Below are 21,397 nucleotides of genomic sequence, written 5' to 3' on the forward strand. Positions count from 1 at the left end.
GAAACGAGAAATGCACAGCCTGTTTTATTTTTATTTTTTGATCCATCCGTATATATGACTGTTTTATTTTCTCCTAGATTACCAAGTACAGATTTGAACATTAATTTTGTGAGATTTGAATTATCCGGATAGTTTGGTATGATAATGGTTGGTTTAAGTATTAAAGCTTCAAAGTTTGTTTCGTATAATGGATAGTTATTTAGGGTATATATAAGTTTTTTATGCTTTTCTGTATAAATAAAGGCATCAGCAAGTGGAGGAGAATTTTTAATTCTCCAATATTTGTTTATAAAACTCTGAACTGCTACATCTGCGATTTTCTTGACCATAAATGTACTAAACGTCCTGTATTTTATAATTTGTTTGTTCGCTAAATATTGTCTACGAAAACACAAGGGCGGTTCTTGTGCTTCAGCAAGAATTGCACTATTTGGTGAGGAGACCATAGTTCCTAGACATATCTTTATTGCTTTATACTGTATTCTGTCTAAAATTAATAAATTTGACTTACTAGTTGAGGCGTAAAGTGTACATCCATAATCCATTATTGATCGAATGTAGGACTTATAAAATGTAAGGGATATATTAACATCTGCACCAAATTTATATTTGGAAACTACGCGCAGAAGGTTAAGCCCTTTTTCACATTTCTGCTTTACGTGTTTTATGTGACTCGTCCATAAAAGCTTATTATCAATATGGACACCTAGATATTTATATTCTGTCACTAAGGGAATAGTAATGTCACCTATGGTACAAAGATCAGAGGTTTTTAGTCTGTGTCTGGTAAGACACATTACCGCTGTCTTGTCCTGTGAAAAACTAAAACCCATATTATTAAACCAATCACGCATGCAGTAGAAAATATGCTTTAAGTCTCTAATACATTGTTCATATGAATCTTGGATGGTATAAAAACAAATATCGTCCGCGTATTGGATAATTTTTATAGTGTCATCCATCAAACCATGCAGTTCAGCTGTGTATACGTTAAATAAAAGTGGACTCAATATAGATCCCTGCGGTAAACCGTTACATACCGTTCTTGGTCCGTGGAGTACATTTTTGTGATCACGAATATATATTTTCCTGTTTAAAAACAAGTTTATTATATTAGTTGCTACCCATTTGCTGATACCCATTCCACACAATTTTAGTTTTAAGATACTCAAGTCAACCACATCATACGCACCTTTTAAGTCGACAAATAAACATAACATGTATTTATTTTCAGAAAAACATATTTGTGCATCAGTAACCAAATGAGTCAATGCATCAATAGTACTATGACCTCTACGAAATCCGTACTGTGCAATGGGTAGAAGAGAATTGCTTTCAATAAAATATTCTAGTCGAAATTTAATCATTCGTTCAAATGTTTTAGTAAGACACGACATAAGTGATATAGGTCGAAATGATGACGGTAATTTTGGATCTTTATATGGCTTTTGTATTAGACATATGACAATGTTTTTAAGACTCTCAGCATAATCTTGTTTCAACCACCAGTTGTTGAAAACTTTTAAAATGATTTGTTTTGCTGAGTCTGGAAGATTGTGTAAAATTTTATAGGTAAAACCGTCCAAACCAGGAGCCGTGTTCTTGGTTTGTTTTAGTGCCAAAGAAAGCTCTGAAAAGGTGAAAGCTTCAGAAGTACTATCAAAAGTAGACCGAAAATGAAAATTATTTAGATCTTCCACGTTGACATTGGAGGCTGAGGGCGGGGCAAGCTGATTCAAAACATCCTCAATTAAATCGTTATTTAATGGAGGTCTCTTTTGTTGGTGATATTTGTTTCTGATTGATTTTATATAATTCCAAATTTTAGAAAGTGGAGTAGATCTATTAAGTTCATTAATAAAATTCACCCAGCTATTTCTTTGTTTTAATTTGAAAATGCGTTTAGCCTTTGCAGAAATATTTTGATAGACCAGGTAATTGGGAAAATTTCCTTGTCTTTTAAAAACCTTAAGGGCTTGGGAACGAGCTTCTACTATTTTTGAACACTCTTCGTCCCACCAGTAGGGCCTTGGCGAAGAAGGAAGAAATGGTTTTTTAACAGGCATTGATTTAGAAGCTGCTGAAGATATAACGTCAAATAAATGTTCTGTCAGTTGACAGTTATCTAGATCATTGACAGGAAAGTTAATATTTATTTCATTTTCAATAAGTGCTTGGAAAAAAGACCAATCAGCCCGAGAGTCGTTCCATTTGGATGCAGGATTTATTTCGAAAGATGTAGGGGAAATCTGAAGTTCAAATTGTATAGGATAGTGGTCAGAACCTAGTGTATCTTCTCGTACGGACCAATTTATCAAATCCGCCAAGAAAGGAGAGACAATGGTTAAATCGACTGCAGAGTGGTTGCCATTTGGATTTACCCTAGTGGGTGATCCATCATTTAAAGTAACTAGTTCCAAAATATCTATAACTTCTATTAAAACCTTTCCACCACGATCTTCCGGGATAGGACCCCACCTGTAATGGTGTACATTAAAATCACCACAAAAAATTGTACGAGAAATATTAAACTGTTGAAATAAATTTAACCAATCCTTCTTTGTCACAACTATATCAGAGGGTTTGTATATTGAGACAAAAGAAATATTCATATCCGGAATAAATACTGCACATACTTCAATGCCGTTTTCAAAATTTGGGACTATTACACATTCTTGATAGTTTATGGTTTGTAAAATAAAAATACCAACGCCTCCATAACCATTATCTCGACATTTTTTATAGAAATTGTAACCTTTTATATAAAAATTACTATTAGACTTTAGCCAAGTTTCGGAAACAATGATTACGTCAACGTGGTTTGTATTAAGGTAATTTAATAAACTACCTTTGTTAGTTGTTATTGATCTACTGTTCCACTGTAAAATAACTAATTGACTTCTAAATATTTGTTTGTTAGCCATTAAAAGTACTTATTAAAAAAATTGTTTTTCACTTGAATCAGATTCACTAAATGTATCCATAATATCAGTCGGATCGTTTGAAACGAAGGCATTCTCAACAAAATCCCTGATGTTGGATTCCGTAAGAGTATTAAGTGAAAATTGAGAATTTTTTTGAAACTTATTTATAAAAGATGTAATTAGCATTATAGTTTTTTCTTTATAATCTATAAACTCTTCTCTGTAGGGGTTAGGAATAATGGGTTTAGATTTTTGACTAGGTTTATTTGATTTTTTAGGTGGCATATTATCAGCTGTAGGAGAGGTTGGATGTGATCGCTTAATGGATTTTGTAATGTTTGGTTTAGGCATTGATTTTGGTTTTTTAATAGTGAAAGTAGATGAGCTATTACCTGAAGTGTTTGGTAGGGACGGAAAATTATTATCATTACTTAATATTGAAAATCTATTATTAGTCGTTACTTTTGCATATGATGGGTTGTTATATATGTGTTCTGCTTCTTTAAAAGATATATTTTCTAAGGCCATAATTTGTTTTATCCCTTTTTGTTTTGTGTATACAGGACAGACACGTGATACTGAAGGATGGCTGGTATTATTACAATAAATGCACATGTTTTCTTCCTTACATTCTTCTTCTGTATGACTGGTATCTGCACACCTTCGGCATCTCTGATTTTTTGATTTGCATTGCTTGGCTGTGTGGCCGTAATGCAAACATTTGAAACACTGTACAACGGGTTGTACATAAGGTTCAACGCGGAAGTTACATAAATTTATTTGTACACATTGAGGAATTTCATTCCCTAAAAATTCAATAATGATCATTTGTCTATCAATTAAGCACGCATTTCCATCAGAGTCGATAATCCGCCTTTTCATACGCTGAACACCCACTACCTCTCTGTTTGATTTGATTGCAGTTAATAAATATTCTTCGGAAAAGAAAGTATCTACCATTTTGACCACCCCTTTTTTATGAGTGTAGAATTTAGGAATAAATGCTATTAAATCATTTTTAAGAATAACATCGTGATTAACTAATGAATTTGCTATTTCTAATGAATTGAAAATAACTTTAACTCTATTAATTCCAACGGGTTTAATGTCAATTACATTATTCTTCAATTTCTCATCAACAAGAAGAAAATGGCCAATCTTAATGGGGAATAACCTTCCTAGGTTCAAATTTTTATGCTGCACGAAAACAAAAAAGGGCCCTTTATCGCCTGGTCTATATTTATTATTAAAATCGATTTGTACATACCTGTTCTCCGTGTTATCAGTTTCACTGTTTTTTTGATCGGGCGGCTTATCGGCCGCCCTTTTTTCGGACATTACTACTTACTAATTAATAATTGTGTTAAACTAAATCCTATCAAAACTAAATTTATATTGTCTCTTTTTTTAAATCACTTCCGCAATAATAAACGCACAAAACTCGAATACGACTGGTCACTTTGCCTAACGAATTCGAACTGTGTACACACATTAAACGGCTAAATACAAGCTGATGAATATTTTAAAAATGTTTTTAAATTTTAAAAGACCTAGAAACCTCAATTTTTTTAAATAGACATGACCCGTTTTTAAAATGAACAGATGATGTTCATTTTGAAAACGGGTCATCTCAAATGGGTATCTCTAGGAGATGACCCCTTTTCAAACTGAACTGTAGACCGGTCTAGTTAGACTCAAAAATTGGAGTGAGGTTACAATAATTACCGTCAAGCTGAAAATTGGCGGGATTGTTCAAAATACCATCATAAATGAAAAAAAGTCCTCATAAATCCGACCCAACCTAAAAAATTTACGTGGGGTCAAAAGTCACCAAATATGGTTTTTAGCGATTTTCAGCGAAACTTTAAGTTTTATCATAAAATCAGTTTTAACAAAAATGTAGATTAGATAATTATCTATAAAAAATATTTTAATACTTTTTTTCGTAAGAGCCACCGTTTTCGAGATACAACGATTCAAAGAGTTGAAAGAGTTCTAATCGTCATGTTATGTATTAGTACACCACGTATATACGTACATCACTGAAGCTGTAATACAAGTAAACATAATATTCTATCGGTCAACTTAACTTATATTACACATAATAATATAAGATATTATAAATATGATAATGTTAGTACTATACAGCTTGCGGTCTACCGAGGGATTCAATGTATAAGCTGTATTATATTATTACAGTGCCAATAAAAAAATCTTTACAAAGTGAATGTACCGCGAAAATAATAAGAATTATTATTTCAATTTTACGGCTTATTCCCAACAAAAATAGTAAATTGATATGACAAAGTATTAACTTATAATAATTCTTCTTACTTATGTGTCTTATTCAATTTGTAAAGATGGGTTTTGTCGGAATAAACACGTTCTATCGGTACGTCGGCTAATCATCCTACCCATTATTTTCTCAGAAGGGTCTGAACTTGAACATAATAATGAAAGCCAACTTTCTAGGCCAAATGTTTGTTGCTAAGTACTACAATATACAATAAACTTTATGCAAATTTAGTTTGGTTACTATTATGCAAATTACACCGTTATCTTCCTGGGTGGCGAAATCCTTCAGGTAGATGACACCCTCGAGGTATTAATTAGTCTTGAGTACTACTCCGGAGTAAAAATACGTGTTAAACCTATTACTTGAATGTCCTGAAGTTAAAAAAAAAACTAATTCAAATCCACTAGAAGTTATTTCCAACGGAATTAGCTTTCTTCTCTCTATGTATTTAGCGCCCAAAAAAACTACGTGCTTAGATAAGTTTCGATATGCATGTTTCTTTAAAAATACTCGAAATAAAAAACAAGTGCAATTACCTTGTCTTCCTCCAACCTCAGCGGCTGCTCATCAACATCTTTTTCGGGTATATTACCAAGTTCCAGTATGGCTTGGTTATCAGCTAGATCCAAAAGACTGGGGATGGAAATTAGTCGACAGTTCATTAGAACCAATTCAAACTTTACTCCCACCTGCGCCGGAAAAACTCCTGAACACAATTTTTGTCCAACTGTAAAAAGGGATGTAGCGCTAAATGTGGTTGCAAAAAAGTTGGACTGGTTTGTTCGGTAGCATGCACTAAGTCAAAACCGGTCGTGCTCCAATGTTGAATCACCAACAATTGAGGATTCATTTGATTCTATCGAGGAGCCATGCGATGTGTCATTATTGGGGCAATTTACGTGCACCTAGGATGAACAAGAAGAAGAAGAAGAACAAGAAGATGAAGAAGAACTAGAAGGTGAAGAAGAAGAAGAAGAACAAGGAGAAGAGGAAGCAAAAGTATTAGAATATTATGAACCAGTTGGATAAATTTCCCTTTTTTTAACTTGCCAATATTAATTATTATTCAATAGCTTCAAATTAAACAGAATCATAACAGATCCTTGGAATAGGCCTACTGGGGACACCACGTTAAAAAACGCGCTAAGTACACTACCTCAAAAGTGGTGTGGAAATGTGTGCGCATGTTATGACGATTACAACTTTTTGAATATCTCAAAAACGGTGGCTCTTAGGAAAAAAGTAATAAGACATTTTTTATAGATAATTATCTAATATACATTTTTTGTTAGAACTAATTTTATGATAAAACTTTCATTTATGATGGTATTTTGAACAATCCTGCCAATTTTCAGCGTGATGGTAATTTTTGTAACCTCGGATGTGAAGTTGACCGGAGTACTGGTTTGCGGGGTATGCTGTGCTTATGGTAATAACATTGAAGTTGACCCGTTTTCATGTGGAATAGACGTCTTTATGTGTATTAAATATAAATTCAACGAAAAGTGGAAATGTCAAAAAGGTGGAGATGACCCCTTTTCAAAATGACCGATTCAATTGTAAGTCAATTTAGTAGGCAAGAAGCATGATTGGACAAGAAGCCATCCCACTTGATACAAGTATATTGTAATAATGTAGTATTAGGTATATTATTGTATTATATCAATAATTATTGTATTTTTAGCTCTAGGCCTTCAAGGCCTGTTGAGCTTTTTAAATAAATAAATTGGATTACTATGAACATTTTACTTAAGGCAATAAGGAGGAATAGAAATACCTGTCTATTTCGTATCTTATAAGAAACGAATAACAAACGGAATGTAGAAGGAATAACACTATACTTTGATTATCACGGCAAAAAACTTATTTATGCTTTTTAGAATTAGAAATTCTTTCCTCGTTATAGGAATTTGGTGTATCGAATAACATGATTTGTAGTCAATGAGAACACAAACAAGTGTCACCGAATATGCACGATTATTCATAAAGAATTGGTACTCATATTATTTTACTTGCAAATTCTGTAGCGAAAACAAATCAAAATTTTTTTTGTTTATTAACTTTTGTGTATCAAATATTATTACTGAGATAGAGTTGTGAAAATATTAATTTGATCTGATCTCAAATATAATAATCCGGGTTGATATGAAAGCGGTATAGCATCAAGTTCAAATAACTAGTATCTAATTCAGCACTACAGGGCTTGTAAACCTAGGGCTTTCTAGTAGCTGCTAACTTATACAGGGTGTTTCGTAACGAATGGGCCATAGCTTAACCTTAGATTCCTGAAGTTAAAATAGGTCGATTTAAGATAACTTACCTTAGTACCTACGAAAGTTAATAATAACCGAAATACAGGGTGTCAAAGTTAAAATTTTATTTTATTTATTTTTGAATATTTCCTGACAGGCATGGGGTAACAACACGTAAGTAGGGGTTTTTTGGGACGAGAAATCTAAATTCCCCACAAAACATTATATATTACCCACATGGTGCTACATATGGCCAGAGGTGTAACCAGGATGATCCTAAGGGGGGTTACATCTACTTGAAGGTCTCTGGGGGTATGGAATAGTAATGGTGTTAAGCGTATAGAGCTCAAAGTACATCCAAAAGGGGGAGGTTATAACCCCCAAAATCACCCCCTGGTTATGCCTGTGCATATGGCGTCTTTCAGCGCTCATTTAATACGTTCAAATTTTTTTATCCCCCACTCTACATAATTTTAAGATCAGAACTTTTATTCCCCTATTATGTTTACTTAAAAAAGGTTACTACATTCATCTCACTAAACTCAACCGTTTTCGAGATATGTAAATGCATTTTAAATCTACAATGCAAAATTCAATTTTTTGATTTCATTGTACATATGTAGTTACTAAAAACCATTTGACATATCCTTGTCATACTTGGCAGCAAGTGTAGGTACTGTACACCCTACTTAATTATGTTAAACATACGTTTATAGCTATTACCAATGGCATACAACGGGGGAAAGTGAATGGTTGACCCTTCCCAAATTCTGCGCCACTGGCGGAATTGCTATTTTAGTTCAATTATTCGATTAAAATTGAAGGTTTCCCTTGTTTTGAATCTGGTAGGATGTAGAGTAATATTTTTGGATGTTGTTTTATATGCGATTATATTGAAAACTTAGTTTTTAATTATTCGATTCTCCAATACTTTCTATGTGAATAATATACTCTTCATTCGTAACGATAAAGTCATTCGTTTTCGAGATATTTGAAGTTAAAAACGAAGGGGCATAATACATTAATCAAAATAACTGTGCCGTTTCATTTTTAACTTCAGATATCTCGAGAACTAATGACATTATCGTTACGAATAAAGAGTATATTGTTTACATAGAAAGTATTGGAGAATCCAAAAATTGCACTAAAATAGCAATACCGCCCGTGGCGTAGAATTTGGGAAGGGTCAACCATTCACTTTCCCTCGTCGTATGCTACTGGTAGTAGCCAGAAACGTTTGTTTAACCCGGCACCTGCCACGTGGGGTGCTACCAGCACCCCATAACACATTTTTATCAAATATTTGGTATTTCAAGTTTGCTGACGGAGCTCTGCGTCATAGTAGCTTTCTATAATATTATATAGCATAGATGTGTTAGTGTTTGAAGTGGTTATTTAGTGTCATTGTGAACTTCTAAAATCGAATTATGGTGTCATCATCTGGCACTTTAGTTTTAAATTTTATTTGTATTTTTGATAAACAGGTCAAATTTACATGTTTTATTGAAATAAATGATTTAAATTATTAATATAAACTATATTCTCACTGAATTTTAATTTTTTTAGATAATTTACTTGACTTCATTTATTATGGCTTGGGAACTTGCTAATTTGCTTATGACAACATTTTCATTTTATTTTTAACTTTTATAACATATTAGTGGCTAATAAGTCAATAAAACATGTTTTTTTATATTCTTGTGTTACTCAACACATTATTTTGTTTTTTAAACAAGTAGATCACAGAAAATTTTTATGGGGTGCTGTGAGCACCCCACGTGGCAGTTGGCGCCTTGCAAAGCCACGTGGCAGGTGCCGGGTTAACAAAATTTAGTAGGATGTACAGTACCTACACTTGCGGCCAAGTATGACAAAGATATGTCAAATTGTTTTTAGTAACTACAATGAAATGCAAAAAATTTAATTTTGAATCGTAGATTTAAAATGCGTTTATCTCAAAAACGGTTGAGTTTAGCAAGATGAATTTAGTTTACCTTTTTTAAGTAAAAATAATAATGGAATAAAAGTTTTGATCTCAAAAAGTATGTAGAGTGGGGGATAAAAAAATTGAACGTATTAAATGAGCGCTGAAAGACGTATGTGGCGCCCTTTGGTTAATATATTTTTTGTTGAGGAATTTAGATTTCTCGTACGAAAAACCCCCACTTACCAAATTTCGTGTTGTTATTTCATGCCTGTCAGGAAATATTCAAAAATAAATAAAATATTAACTTTTAACTTTGACACCCTGTATTTCGATTATCAACTTTTGTACTAAGGTAAATTAGCTTAATCGACCTATTTTAAGCTCAGAAATCTAAGATTAAGCTATGGCCCATTCATTACCCAACACCCTGTATAAATAAGGATTTTATATAAGCTTACAGGATGACTCCATAAAATACCTATTCTAAAAAAGAATAACAGAAAGATGTAGCAACATATATATCACAGAAAGTGACGAAGTTGAAGAAAGCTGGTCAAAAATTAAATCTAATATTTTAGCATCTCACGAAGCGGGCTATACGAAGCAATGGAGCACTAGGAATATCAGAGAAACTGATACGATTAGAGTTAAAATGACGTTAACCAACACAGTCAATAAAGTCATGATAGAAGGCAGTTTTTCAAATCAGTTTAACGTCAACAGAGGATTAAAACAAGGGAACCCCCTGTCAACAGACTTATTCAATCTAGTACTAGAAAAGATAATTAGAGGAGCCAATATCCAGACAAGCGGCACGATTCTTAACAGAAGACAACAGTGTGTAGGTTTTGCAGATGACTTGGTGTTTCTGACACGTTCAAGAGTAGAACTTCAAAAAATGTTCAAGCAATTTGAAGAAGAAGCAAAAAAATATGGCCTGACTATAAACCAAGGAAAAACCAAGTATATGGAAATGAGAGGAGAAAATGCTGAAGAAAATAAGTGGATTACTCTAAGGACAAATGACAAAGATTATAAATTTGAAAAGGTAACTGAATTTGAGTACCTTGGAGTAACAGTTACAAATAGAGTAGACGAAGAGAGAGAGAGAGATAGATAAACGGTTGTTGAAAGGTAGCAAAGCAGTAGGTTCATTAAACGCTCTGTCGAAGGCAAAAAACGTGTCCAGGGCATCCAAGATCCGAGCGTATGACACAATAGTGAGACCAACGGTGTTGTATGGACAATGAACCAGAAAGAAGAAAAAAAGCTAGAGATTTGTGAGAGAAAAATATTTGGTGGTATAAAGGAGGCTAACGGAATGGCGCAGAAGAACAAACCAGGAGCCAATGGAGATGTATAAGAAACCAAAAATAACTCAGAAAATAAAGGCACAGAGAGTGAGATGGTTGGGTCATGTTTTACGAATGTCACAAGAAAGAAACGTCCTCACGAAATTACTAGAGTATAATAGACCAGGATTTCTATGTCTGATTGACTCAAAGAAAGCATTTGCCAGAGTAAGACTCAAATATTCCATCTTCTAGATAAGAGAAGTTCCCATACATATCATAAAAACTATTGAAAACATCTACCTAAACAGCAAAATGAAAGTCAGAATAGCTGGACAACTTACAGAAGCTATGAAGATAGGCAGCGGAGTGACTCATTGAGTCCTATACTCTTCAATTCCATCATGGATGAAATCATCAAAAGGAAAAGGATATAAAACAAAGAAGTAAAAATACTCTGTTATGCAGGCGACGCAATACTGATAGTCTAAGATGAATAGAGACGGCAAAGATTAATCTACAGTTTTAACATAAGAGCAAAAGAATTTAATATAACAATTTTATCTCAGAAAACTAAAACAATAGTAATCAGTAAAGAACCAATCAGCGTAAAATAGAAATTGATGGCATCAGTATTGAACAAGTAATGGAAATAAAATACCTTGGAATTACACTGTCCAGCTACGGAGACCTGGACAAAGAAGTGAGAATCAAGTACAAAAAGTAAATCGTCTTAATAACACTAGAGGGCGAAACCGCCATATTAACACTGAGATGAAGTCAAGAATATAATATATAAAACCATTGTAAGACCAATGAATGACATATTAGTCTAAGAGCTAGTGAACCCTCCGACTAACGGTCTTCCTGTAAGGCTAGAAATTTGTATAGTGATAATTCATGGCACACCAAGGCTAAAAACGATGATCTGGCAGGCATCAGCCCTGCACGTGTATCTACCAGGTGAATCTAAAAGTGCATAGTTTAGCGGAAAATAGACTTTCTCCTGCTAAGTTTAAATTTAAGTATGTGTTTGAGTAAGTCGTTTAGAAGAAATGTGTACAATGACAGGCGATTCTGAACAGCTTAAGATCTTGCCAGGCGAGAGGAAAGATTAGGGGTTTTTCCTAAAATTATCTTTTTTGCATCGAATAAAGTTTTTTTAGGTTTTTTGAATCATTCCAAACAGAAAAGGTCTGTAGTGACTTATTTCTTAGGTTAATAGTTTTTGTTATATAAGCGATTAAAAATTTTGAAAATGGCGAAATCGGCCATTTTTAACCCTAAATCGGACATTTAACTAAAAATTTCAAAATTGCCAAGGTAGGTAGATATTCTTTAAACATTGATTGATGAAATCCCGAATAGTTTTTTGCAATACAATATCGAAAACCCCTTTGTTTTTTAATTGCTAATCAAGCGGGCGCGACACTGTAGTATAAGTGATGACGTTTGAGTTTGCATAAATTCATTATCTCAAGAATGGGCAAATTTGAAGAGAAATCCTCAGACAGGTCGATTTTTATTTTTAAGTTAGGACTTTTTGGCATCCATCTGGGCGCCGGGCGTGATGCCGTGATCGATGATTTTTTAAATGAGAGTAGGGGTTGTGTGATAGCTCATTTGAAAGGCTATTTAATTATCTATTCAGTAATATAAACATTAACAAAATTATTTATACAGGGTGTACAAAAAAAATTTCTTATTTTTGTCTAAATTAATTTAATAAAACAATTTTTTGTACACCCTGTATAAATATATATATATAGTGGCTAAAACACCCCCGTGGGGGTAGCGCCGCCTTTACAGGCTCTCTAGATCCATGTTTTCGAGGTGGATCAGTCCTCCGTTCTTCTCTTTCTTAAACTGCAGTACATATCCGGTTCCAGCTCCTTCTGTCTCTTGCTTTTTCTTCTGCATTTCTAATACCCATGCCCTCTAGATCTCGCTTCACCTCTTCCAGCCATTTGGACCTCGGTCTTCCTCTTCGTCTCCTTCCGGCCGGAGACCACTTTGTCACTATGTTTATTATCGCTTCTTCTCCTGCTCTCCATACATGCCCAAGCCATCTCAATCTTTGTCTCTTTATTCTCCTGACTATATCTTGTCCCTTCAATTCCTCATTTATTTCGTTATTTCTTCGACTCCTGTATTCACCCTCTGCTGTTTTTATTGGTCCTAATATTGCCCGAATTATTTTTCTCTCAGTTCTTCTCAAATTTTCTTCGTCTGTCTTGGTCATTGTCATCACTTCTGCTCCATACATTAATGTCGGTCTAATTAACGTTTCATAGAGCCTTAATTTAGTAGTTTTTGTTAATATTTTGCTTTTTATCATTTTTTTGTTGGCTTGGAATGCTCTATTTATTGCCAATGTTTTCTCTTTTATTTCGTTTTCTCTTGTTCCATCACTTGACAGCATGACTCCCAGGTACTTATATTTACTTACTTCTTCAAATTTGTATCTTCCCACTTTAACCTCTCTATTAGTAGGATTTTTCCCTAATCTTAAAATTTTTGTTTTGTTTTCGTTAATACTCAGACCCACTGTTTTTCCTTCTTGAATGAGTTCCTCTACCATTTGCGTTAATATATCTCTTCTCTTTGCCATTATCACAACGTCATCGGCATATGCTACAATTTGACCTCCTCTATTTCTGAGTGTACCTTTGTTCATTTTTCTGGTAATATATTCTATTGCCATGTTGAATAGTGTTGTGGATAAACCATCACCCTGCCTCACTCCTTTGTTTGTTTCAAACTCTTCTGTTTCCCCTATTTGCGTTTTTACACTCGCTCTGGTATGGCTCATCGTCATTTTTATAAGTTTTCTTAATTTAAGCGGTACCTGTAGCATTTTTAATATTTCCAATAGTTGGTTTCGTTTGATGGAATCAAAAGCTTGTTTAAAATCTACGAAAAGTATTTCTAAGTTTATGTTAGCTTCGTTCGCCTTCTCCATTATTTGTTTTAGTATGTATATCGCATCTATTGTGGATTTTCCTTTCCTGAATCCACACTGATATTGACCAATCTTATTCTCTGCTGCTTCTTGTAATCTTCTTTGTATTATGGTTGACAATACCTTATATACTGTACTCAGTAATGTTATTCCCCTGTAATTTTGACATTCTTGTTGGTTTCCCTTTTTATGTATCGTTATTATTTGGCCTGTTTGCCATTCTTTTGGCATTTTTTCTTCTTTCCAGATGTTTACTATCAGTTTGTGTATTTCCCTATGCAACGGTTTCCCTCCTAGTTTTATGAGTTCGCTGTTTATGTTATCTTTTCCGGGTGCTCTTCCGTTTTTGTTATCTTTAATTATTTCAATTACTTCTTCGAGTGTTGGCTCCTTCATTCCATTATTTTCCCACTCTTCCTCCATTTCTGTAATCTCTTCTGTTTCATTTTCTGCCAGTAACTCCTTGAAGTGTTCCATCCAGACTTTCATATATGGTTGATCTTGTGTTACTATTTGCCCTTGTTTATTTTTAACTCCATTTACTTTTGGTTTGAAACCTCTGTTCTGTTCTCTGATTTTTGTGTAGAATTTCTTGGTGTTCTGAGTCTTACTTTCCGCCTCAATTTCCTCCAACTGACTATCCATGAATTTTCTCTTTTGTTCTCTTATTACTTTGTTGCTTGCCTTTCTTTTTTGCTCGTACATGTCTCTATGTTCATTTTTGTGAGTCCGCATCCACTGATTTCGTGCTTTTACTTTTTCTTCAACTGCTTCTTTACATTCTGTATTGAACCAGTCCTTCTTTCTTGTAATTTGCTTCGTCCCTAATGTAGTCTCAGCCGTGTGGTTAATTGCTTTTTTAATATCACCCCATATTTCTTCGACATCATCTCTTTCCTTATTCAGTGCGGCAATTCTTTTACCTATTTCATGTTCATACTTTTGTATCTCTTTTGCTTCCTTCAATTTTTCGATATTCCACCTCTTGTTCCTCTCTTTCTGCCTTCTCATTACTTTCATCTTTTGTCTCAGCTTTGCTACCACCAGGAAATGGTCTGAGTCTCCGCATGCACCTCTGTAGCTTCTCACATCCATTATACTTGATTGTCTTCTTTTCGATATTAATATGTGGTCTATTTGTGACTCTGTTTTTTGGTCTGGAGAAACCCATGTGACTTTGTGTTTTCTTTGATGCTTGAACATTGTACTGCTGATAGACATATTATTTCCTGTCGCCATATTGCATATTCTGTGCCCGTTGTCATTCGTTTTCTCATGTATTGTATGTTTGCCTGCTATTTGCTGTATATAATCCTCCTTTCCTATTTGTGCATTAAAATCGCCCAATATTAATATCACATCTTCTTTTGGTATTTTTTCTAGCTCTTCTTCCATAGTGTCGTAGAAATGATCTTTTTCCTCCTCTTTCGCATTTTCTGTCGGTGCATAAACATTTAGTAGGGATATGTTTGCCTGTTTAGCTTCAATCCTTAGGTAAGCTATTCTTTTGTTTATTAGTCTTACTTCCATTATTTTGTCTCTCATATTTCCAATTACTATGAATCCTACCCCATGTTGTCCTTGCTTTTCTTCCCCTGAGTATATGAAGGTACTATTCTGTTGATCTATTTGTCCTTTCCCTTTCCATCTAATTTCCTGCAGTGCTGCTATTTCCACCTTATACTGTATCAGAACTGATGTAATTTCTTCCAGTTTTCCTGCTCTAAGTAATGTTCTTATATTCCATGACGCTATTCTTATAACACCTCCCTCTCTTTTTTTCTTTTTTGTATTACCCTTTCTTTCTTTCTTTTTGCTAATCTTGCTTGTTCTCATATCCTTTTGTATCATTGCCTTGTCCATTTTTCGTGCCATTGTCGTCATAATGTGTTTCCGTTCCAATTCTAGTTTTTTAATGTTTGATTTTCGTTTACTTTCTTTATTTTTTCTCTTGGATCTAGTTCTGTGTCTCCGTTTGGTGATCTTTCACTCACTGTTCTCGTTCCAGTTTTATTCTTTGTAGTTTCTGTCATATTATCATCTCTCAAATCTTCGGAATCGCTGTTCCATCTTTTGACCTGGTCTATATCGTACTCGTCTCCGTTAATTATTAACTTATTATATTTTATCTTTGCGTTGTACCCTTTCATCCTTGCCTCTTTCATGTGTTTTATAAGTGTTTTGCGTTGTTCGATTACGGTTTTTGGATAGTCTTCGTTAACAAACCATTTCGAGCCTTTTAATTTCCATGAAGCTTTAAGAATTTCCGTTCTTGTATTCCCACTTCTTAGCTCTACCAGGACTGGTCTTTCAGGATTTCTAGTTTTGTCTCCTATTCTTCTAATTTCTGTGACCTCTTGGTTGGCTTTGCAAGGTATTTCCATTTTGTTGATGATGTCTTGTACTTTGTTTACCAGTATTTGTGTGTCCTCATCGCTTGTTTCTTCAATGCCGTGTATTATCAGGTTTTTTCTCTTCATATCCCTTTCTATTTGTTCTATTCTATTTTTATGTTGATGCAGCTCTTGTTTGAGAAGTTCATTTTCATTTTTAAGTTCCTGATTCGTATTTTTTAGTTGTTCCAGCTCACTTTGGATCCCATCTAATTTTTCTTCTATTCTCATTCCTCTATCTTCCATTCTATCTAGTTTTTCCCGCAGTTCCTTTATAAATTCCTCCATTTCTTCTTAGTGAGAGTTTCCACAAGTTCCGCGTCTCCCGTACAGTTCGTGTTAAAGACCTGCTCAATCCAGCCCCAACCCGTACGAGAGCTAGCTTACCTTGCTTCTTTCTCACTTTTCTTTATTTCGAATAATTCTGGAGCCGCCTCTGTATTTTGGCGTTTGCCCTGTCAGCGACAGTTCTTATCAGGACTTGTTTTTGTTCTCGAATTAAATAAAATATAGATGTAAATAAATGGTATATCCTTATCGTAAAAATGGACAATATACGGAAATTAATTAAATAGTCGATTAATTTTCAGAACTTACTTAGGTAATCAGAAGCCTGTTTGTTCACTTAAACACTGGTGTTAATCACTTTAATTAAATGACTTTGTTTTCGCTAAAAATAGCCAATTTATTACGAGTGTAACTTCGATGCTACTGTTCTAAACAATGCCAGAACCGGACTGTATAAATAATTATGTTAATGATTACATTACTGAATAGAAAATTAAATAACCTTTCAAATGAGCTATCACACAACCCTACTCTCATTTAAAAAAATCATCGATTACGTCATCACGCCCAGATGACGTCACTAGAATTATATATACATATGCCAAAAAGTCCTAATTTAAGAATAAAAATCGACCTGTCTGAGGATTTTTCTTCAAATTAGCCCATTTTCGAGATAATTAATTTATGCAAACTTAAACGTCCTCACTTATATTACGGTGTCGCGCCCGCTTGATTAGCAATTAAAAAACAAAGGGGTTTTCGATATTGTATTGCAAAAAACTCTTCGGGATTTCATCAATCAATGTTTAAAGAATATCTACCTACCTTGGCAACATTGAAATTTTTAGTAAAATGTCCGATTTATGGTTAAAAATGGCCGTTTTCGCAATTTTCAAAATTTTTAATCGCTTATATAACAAAACTATTAACTTAAGAGAAAAATCACTAAAGACCTTTTCTGCTTAGAATGATTCAAAAAAACCTAAAAAAACTTTGTTCGATGCAAAAAAAATAATTTTAGGAAAAACCCCTAATCTTTCCCCTCGCCTGGCAAGGTCTTATGCTGTTCAGATTCGCCTGTCATTGTACACATTTCTTCTAAATGACTCAAACACATATTTAAATTTAAACTTTACAGGAGAAAGTTAATTTTTGCCCTAAGCTATGCACTTTTCGATTCACCTGGTAGATACACGTGCAGGGCTGATGCCTGCCAGGTCATGGTTTTTAGCCTTGGTGTGCTATGAATTATCACCATACAAATTTCTTGCCTTACAGGAAGACCGTTAGTCGGAGGGTTCACTAGCTCTTAGACTATATGCATCAGAAACAAGACCCGGTACAGCCACAAAACAAAAACTACTAGAAACGGCAGAAAGGAGAGTACTGAGAAGAATTACAGGAAATACGCTGAAAGATCGAAAGAGGATTGAAGACATTAGAAGAAAGTCTAATGTACAGCATATAAACGAATTAACGAATGGCCAATCAATAGAAAAAAATAGAATAGAAGAATAACCACATAAGCAGAATGGGGGAGACACGTGTGGTCAAAATATTAAGAGATAAATCACCAATCGTTAGAAGTATCGGCGACTGCGCAAAAGATGGAGTGACAACCTTTCATAGAGGTATCAATCCGCCAATGAACAAGCATAATTACTTAAATGAGGAAGAAGAAGACAAGAAGAATTCGGAGACTTTTTATTAAATTATTTAGCTACAATAAATTGGGATATTTAGAATAATTATCGTTACGTATATTAAGGAAAAAGAAACGTTTTAAAGCTGACCATGCGCTTGAACGATTTTTATTTTGTTGGAACACTTTCAAAGAAAACAATGAATTCTGGAATAAACTCATTGTTGGAGAGTCCAAATTTTGTAGATATCTATAACTCTAGTGGCGCAAGGCAAATGGATAAAGGCCAATAAAATAACCCGCCTGGAGTTAAAAAAAATAGTGTGGGACTTGCGGAGTGCTGACAGAAGTGAATACTTCTTATAGATTCGATTATATTTGATTCGATTCAATTCGATTAGATTCGATTCTATTCGATTTATTTTATTTAATTTTGTATAATTTTTTAGAATTTTGTAGGTATAATTTAGAGAATTTTTGTTGAAACCGCCCCGAAGCCAGTCATGAATAAAAAATTCGGAATCTTTTATTTAGTTGTAGTATAAAATCATGTGCCAAACTATATTTTTTGAAAAAATTTAACAAATCACCCCTATAGGGCTGAAGAAACCACCCCAAACGCAGTTAATAATTTAAAATTCGGGTCTATACTTGAAAAACCCAAGTTTACTAAAAAAGTTACAATAAGCGTAAAGATATGTATATTATGGTATAATCATCAATGGTGCTACCAGCCCTATGAAAGAGCCTCGACCTTCCCAAGTCTATTATAGACCAGGGCGCATCTGTAAAAATATTAGTACATTTGGATGTTGAGAGGTGACTCATATTTTTTTGCAGAAATTGCTTGAAAATAACTCACTTAATAATAATTGAGTTATCTTCCCACTTAAAGAGGTCCGGAACATTGTTTAAATAATCAAAATATCAAAAAATGAAGAAGAAATTCGATTTTTTTCTTGGTTTTTTAATTATAACTTTAAAAGTATTAATTTTCGAGAAAAGTTGTACCGACATAAAAGTTGCGTAATTAATCGTACAATATGGGATTAACTGAAAAGTTTAAAAATTGTCACCCTTGTTGCAAAATAGCAATAATTTCTAAAAAACCATAAAAAAACAAGTATTCGAATTTTACGTTTTTCAACCATTTACGCTCCACTTAGGACCTTCATATTTCACCCAGAAAAACTAAACTAACTATGATAAAACAATACTGTAAATTTAATTAAGATCGGTTTAATAGGTTTTGCATAATAAATTTTGCAATCTAGCTTTCGCAAAAAAAAATTCATTTTTTCAAAATGTTGCTGCACTTAAAATAAAGCAGACAGCAAATTGAATTTTTTTGCATATAAAATATTACTGTACCTTTCATTTGCAATTTACAAAATTAAAATCGTTTAACTACCACGGCGCGCCGCGGCGTCAGGATTTTTTTTAATAAACATTAATTTTTGGTGCAACGCCCAGGACAGCGGATACGTTCGCTCTGATTTGGCATTCCAATGACCTTTGAAAATGATTGATAAATTTTAATTTTCAGTACATTTCGAAATAAATAAATAAATTTGTTTATTGCAAAATAAAAACATACTCTGTCCTTTGAAATTACCCATTTTTTAGCAAAAACTTTCTTTGTTCATATATTTTAACTTAGAAAATAAAAGTGTATTATTTTTAAACATATGTAATTGTTTAAACATTTCTTCACAAACAATAATCAAATTAGTTTGATTTTTGTGGAATTAAAATATGAACATACAACAAAATATAGAGTAAGAAAATAATATGTTAGATTAATATTGGAAAAATTTTTGGTGGAAATCAACTTGTGTGAATCGAACACAGCTGTCCTGCGCGTAGCACCAAAAATTAATGTTTATTTAAAAAAATTCATGACGCCGTGGTAGTTAACCGATTTTAATTTTGCAAACTGCAAATGAAAGGTACAGTATTCTTCTATTTCTAAAAAAAATGTCAACTATCCTAACTGCTTTATTTTCAGTCCTGCAACATTTTGAAAAAATGAATTTTTTTTGCGAAAGCTGGATTGCAAAATTTATTTTGCAAAATCTACTGAACCGATCTTAACTAAATTTACAGTATTGTTTTATCATAGGTATCATAAAGTTTTTCTGGGTGAAATACTTGTTTTTTTTTCGCAATTATTGCTATTTTGCAACAAGTGTAACAATTTTAAAAAATTTTAACCAATCTTATATTGTAGGAAATTTAATTACGCAATTTTTATTTTAGTGCAATTTTTCTTGGAAGTGAATACTTTTAAAGTTATAATAAAAAAAACGAAGAAAAAAATCGAATTTTCCTTCATCTTTTGACATTTTGATTGTTTAAACAATGTTCCGGACCTTTTTGAGTGGGAGGATAAGTCAATTATTATTATATGGGTTAATTCCAAGCTATTTCTGCAAAAAAATTAGAGTCACCTCTCAACGTCCATCTCAAAACAGATTCGCTCTGGACTATTACGCCAGTCAGTCCTATCCATTGCCAACCGTTGCCAGTTTACTGCGCCTAATTTTCTCCCATCCTCATCTACACCATCCTTCCATCTGAGTTTTGGCCTACCCCTAGTTTTACTTCCCACAGGTTGTGACATAAGGATTCTTCTAGGAGGGTTGTTCTGCTGTGATCTTGCTAGATGTCCTGCCCATCTTAGTCTTCCTATTCTTAGAGATACTACGTCTTTACCACCAAATATCTGTTTATATTTATGTCGTATACCTCGTACTTGTACCTCCTCCAAACACAATTTTCACAGATGCCACCGAATATTCCTTTCAGGCTCCTTCGTTCAAATATAAGCAGAAGGTTTTCATCTGCCTTGGAGATGGTCCATGTCTCCGATCCATGTGTCAACACTGGTTGTATAAGGGTTTTGTATGTAAATTTTTGTTTTTTGGCTTAAGTTTCTGCTTCTCATATGTCTACTCAGTCCAACATAGCATTTGTTTGCGTAGATGTTGAAGTATGTGAATTTGTCCACCACTTCAAAGGTAGAGTTATCAACAGTGAATTGGTAACCGATGTTTCTGGCTCTATTGTTGGGTGTTGTGTTGATGCCATGATCTTATTTTTCTCCTCGTTTATTTGTAGGCCCATGTTTTTTGAGTCATTTGAGAAGGTGGTATACATTTCTTCTAGTTTGCGTGTCGTGCGGGCAACTAGGTCCACATCATCTGCATATGCCAAAATTTGGGATGATTTATTAAAAATATTTCCTCTGTTGTCTATTCGGGCATCTCCAGCCTTTTCCAGAGCTATAATAATATTATGGTAAATCGCAAGGTTACCACAAGCGTCTCGATTTTTCGAATGGCGCCAAATACGATTTTAGTCCCGTCTAAAACCCGCACCGAGCGATAAGAAATATTCACTTCAAAAAATTGATATTTGT

The 21,397-nt window shown here is 33.8% G+C and overlaps 1 protein-coding gene across 2 annotated transcripts in view; it reads left to right on the top strand.

The window, feature by feature from the left end:
• LOC114333243 (plexin-A4) overlaps positions 1–21,397 on the top strand; it is a 933,823-nt gene that overhangs the window by 345,480 nt on the left and 566,946 nt on the right. The gene's annotated exons all lie outside the window — the stretch shown is intronic.

The sequence above is a fragment of the Diabrotica virgifera genome, chromosome 10 (assembly GCF_917563875.1).
Source record: "Diabrotica virgifera virgifera chromosome 10, PGI_DIABVI_V3a".
In the NCBI taxonomy this organism is placed as follows: Eukaryota; Metazoa; Arthropoda; class Insecta; order Coleoptera; family Chrysomelidae; genus Diabrotica; species Diabrotica virgifera.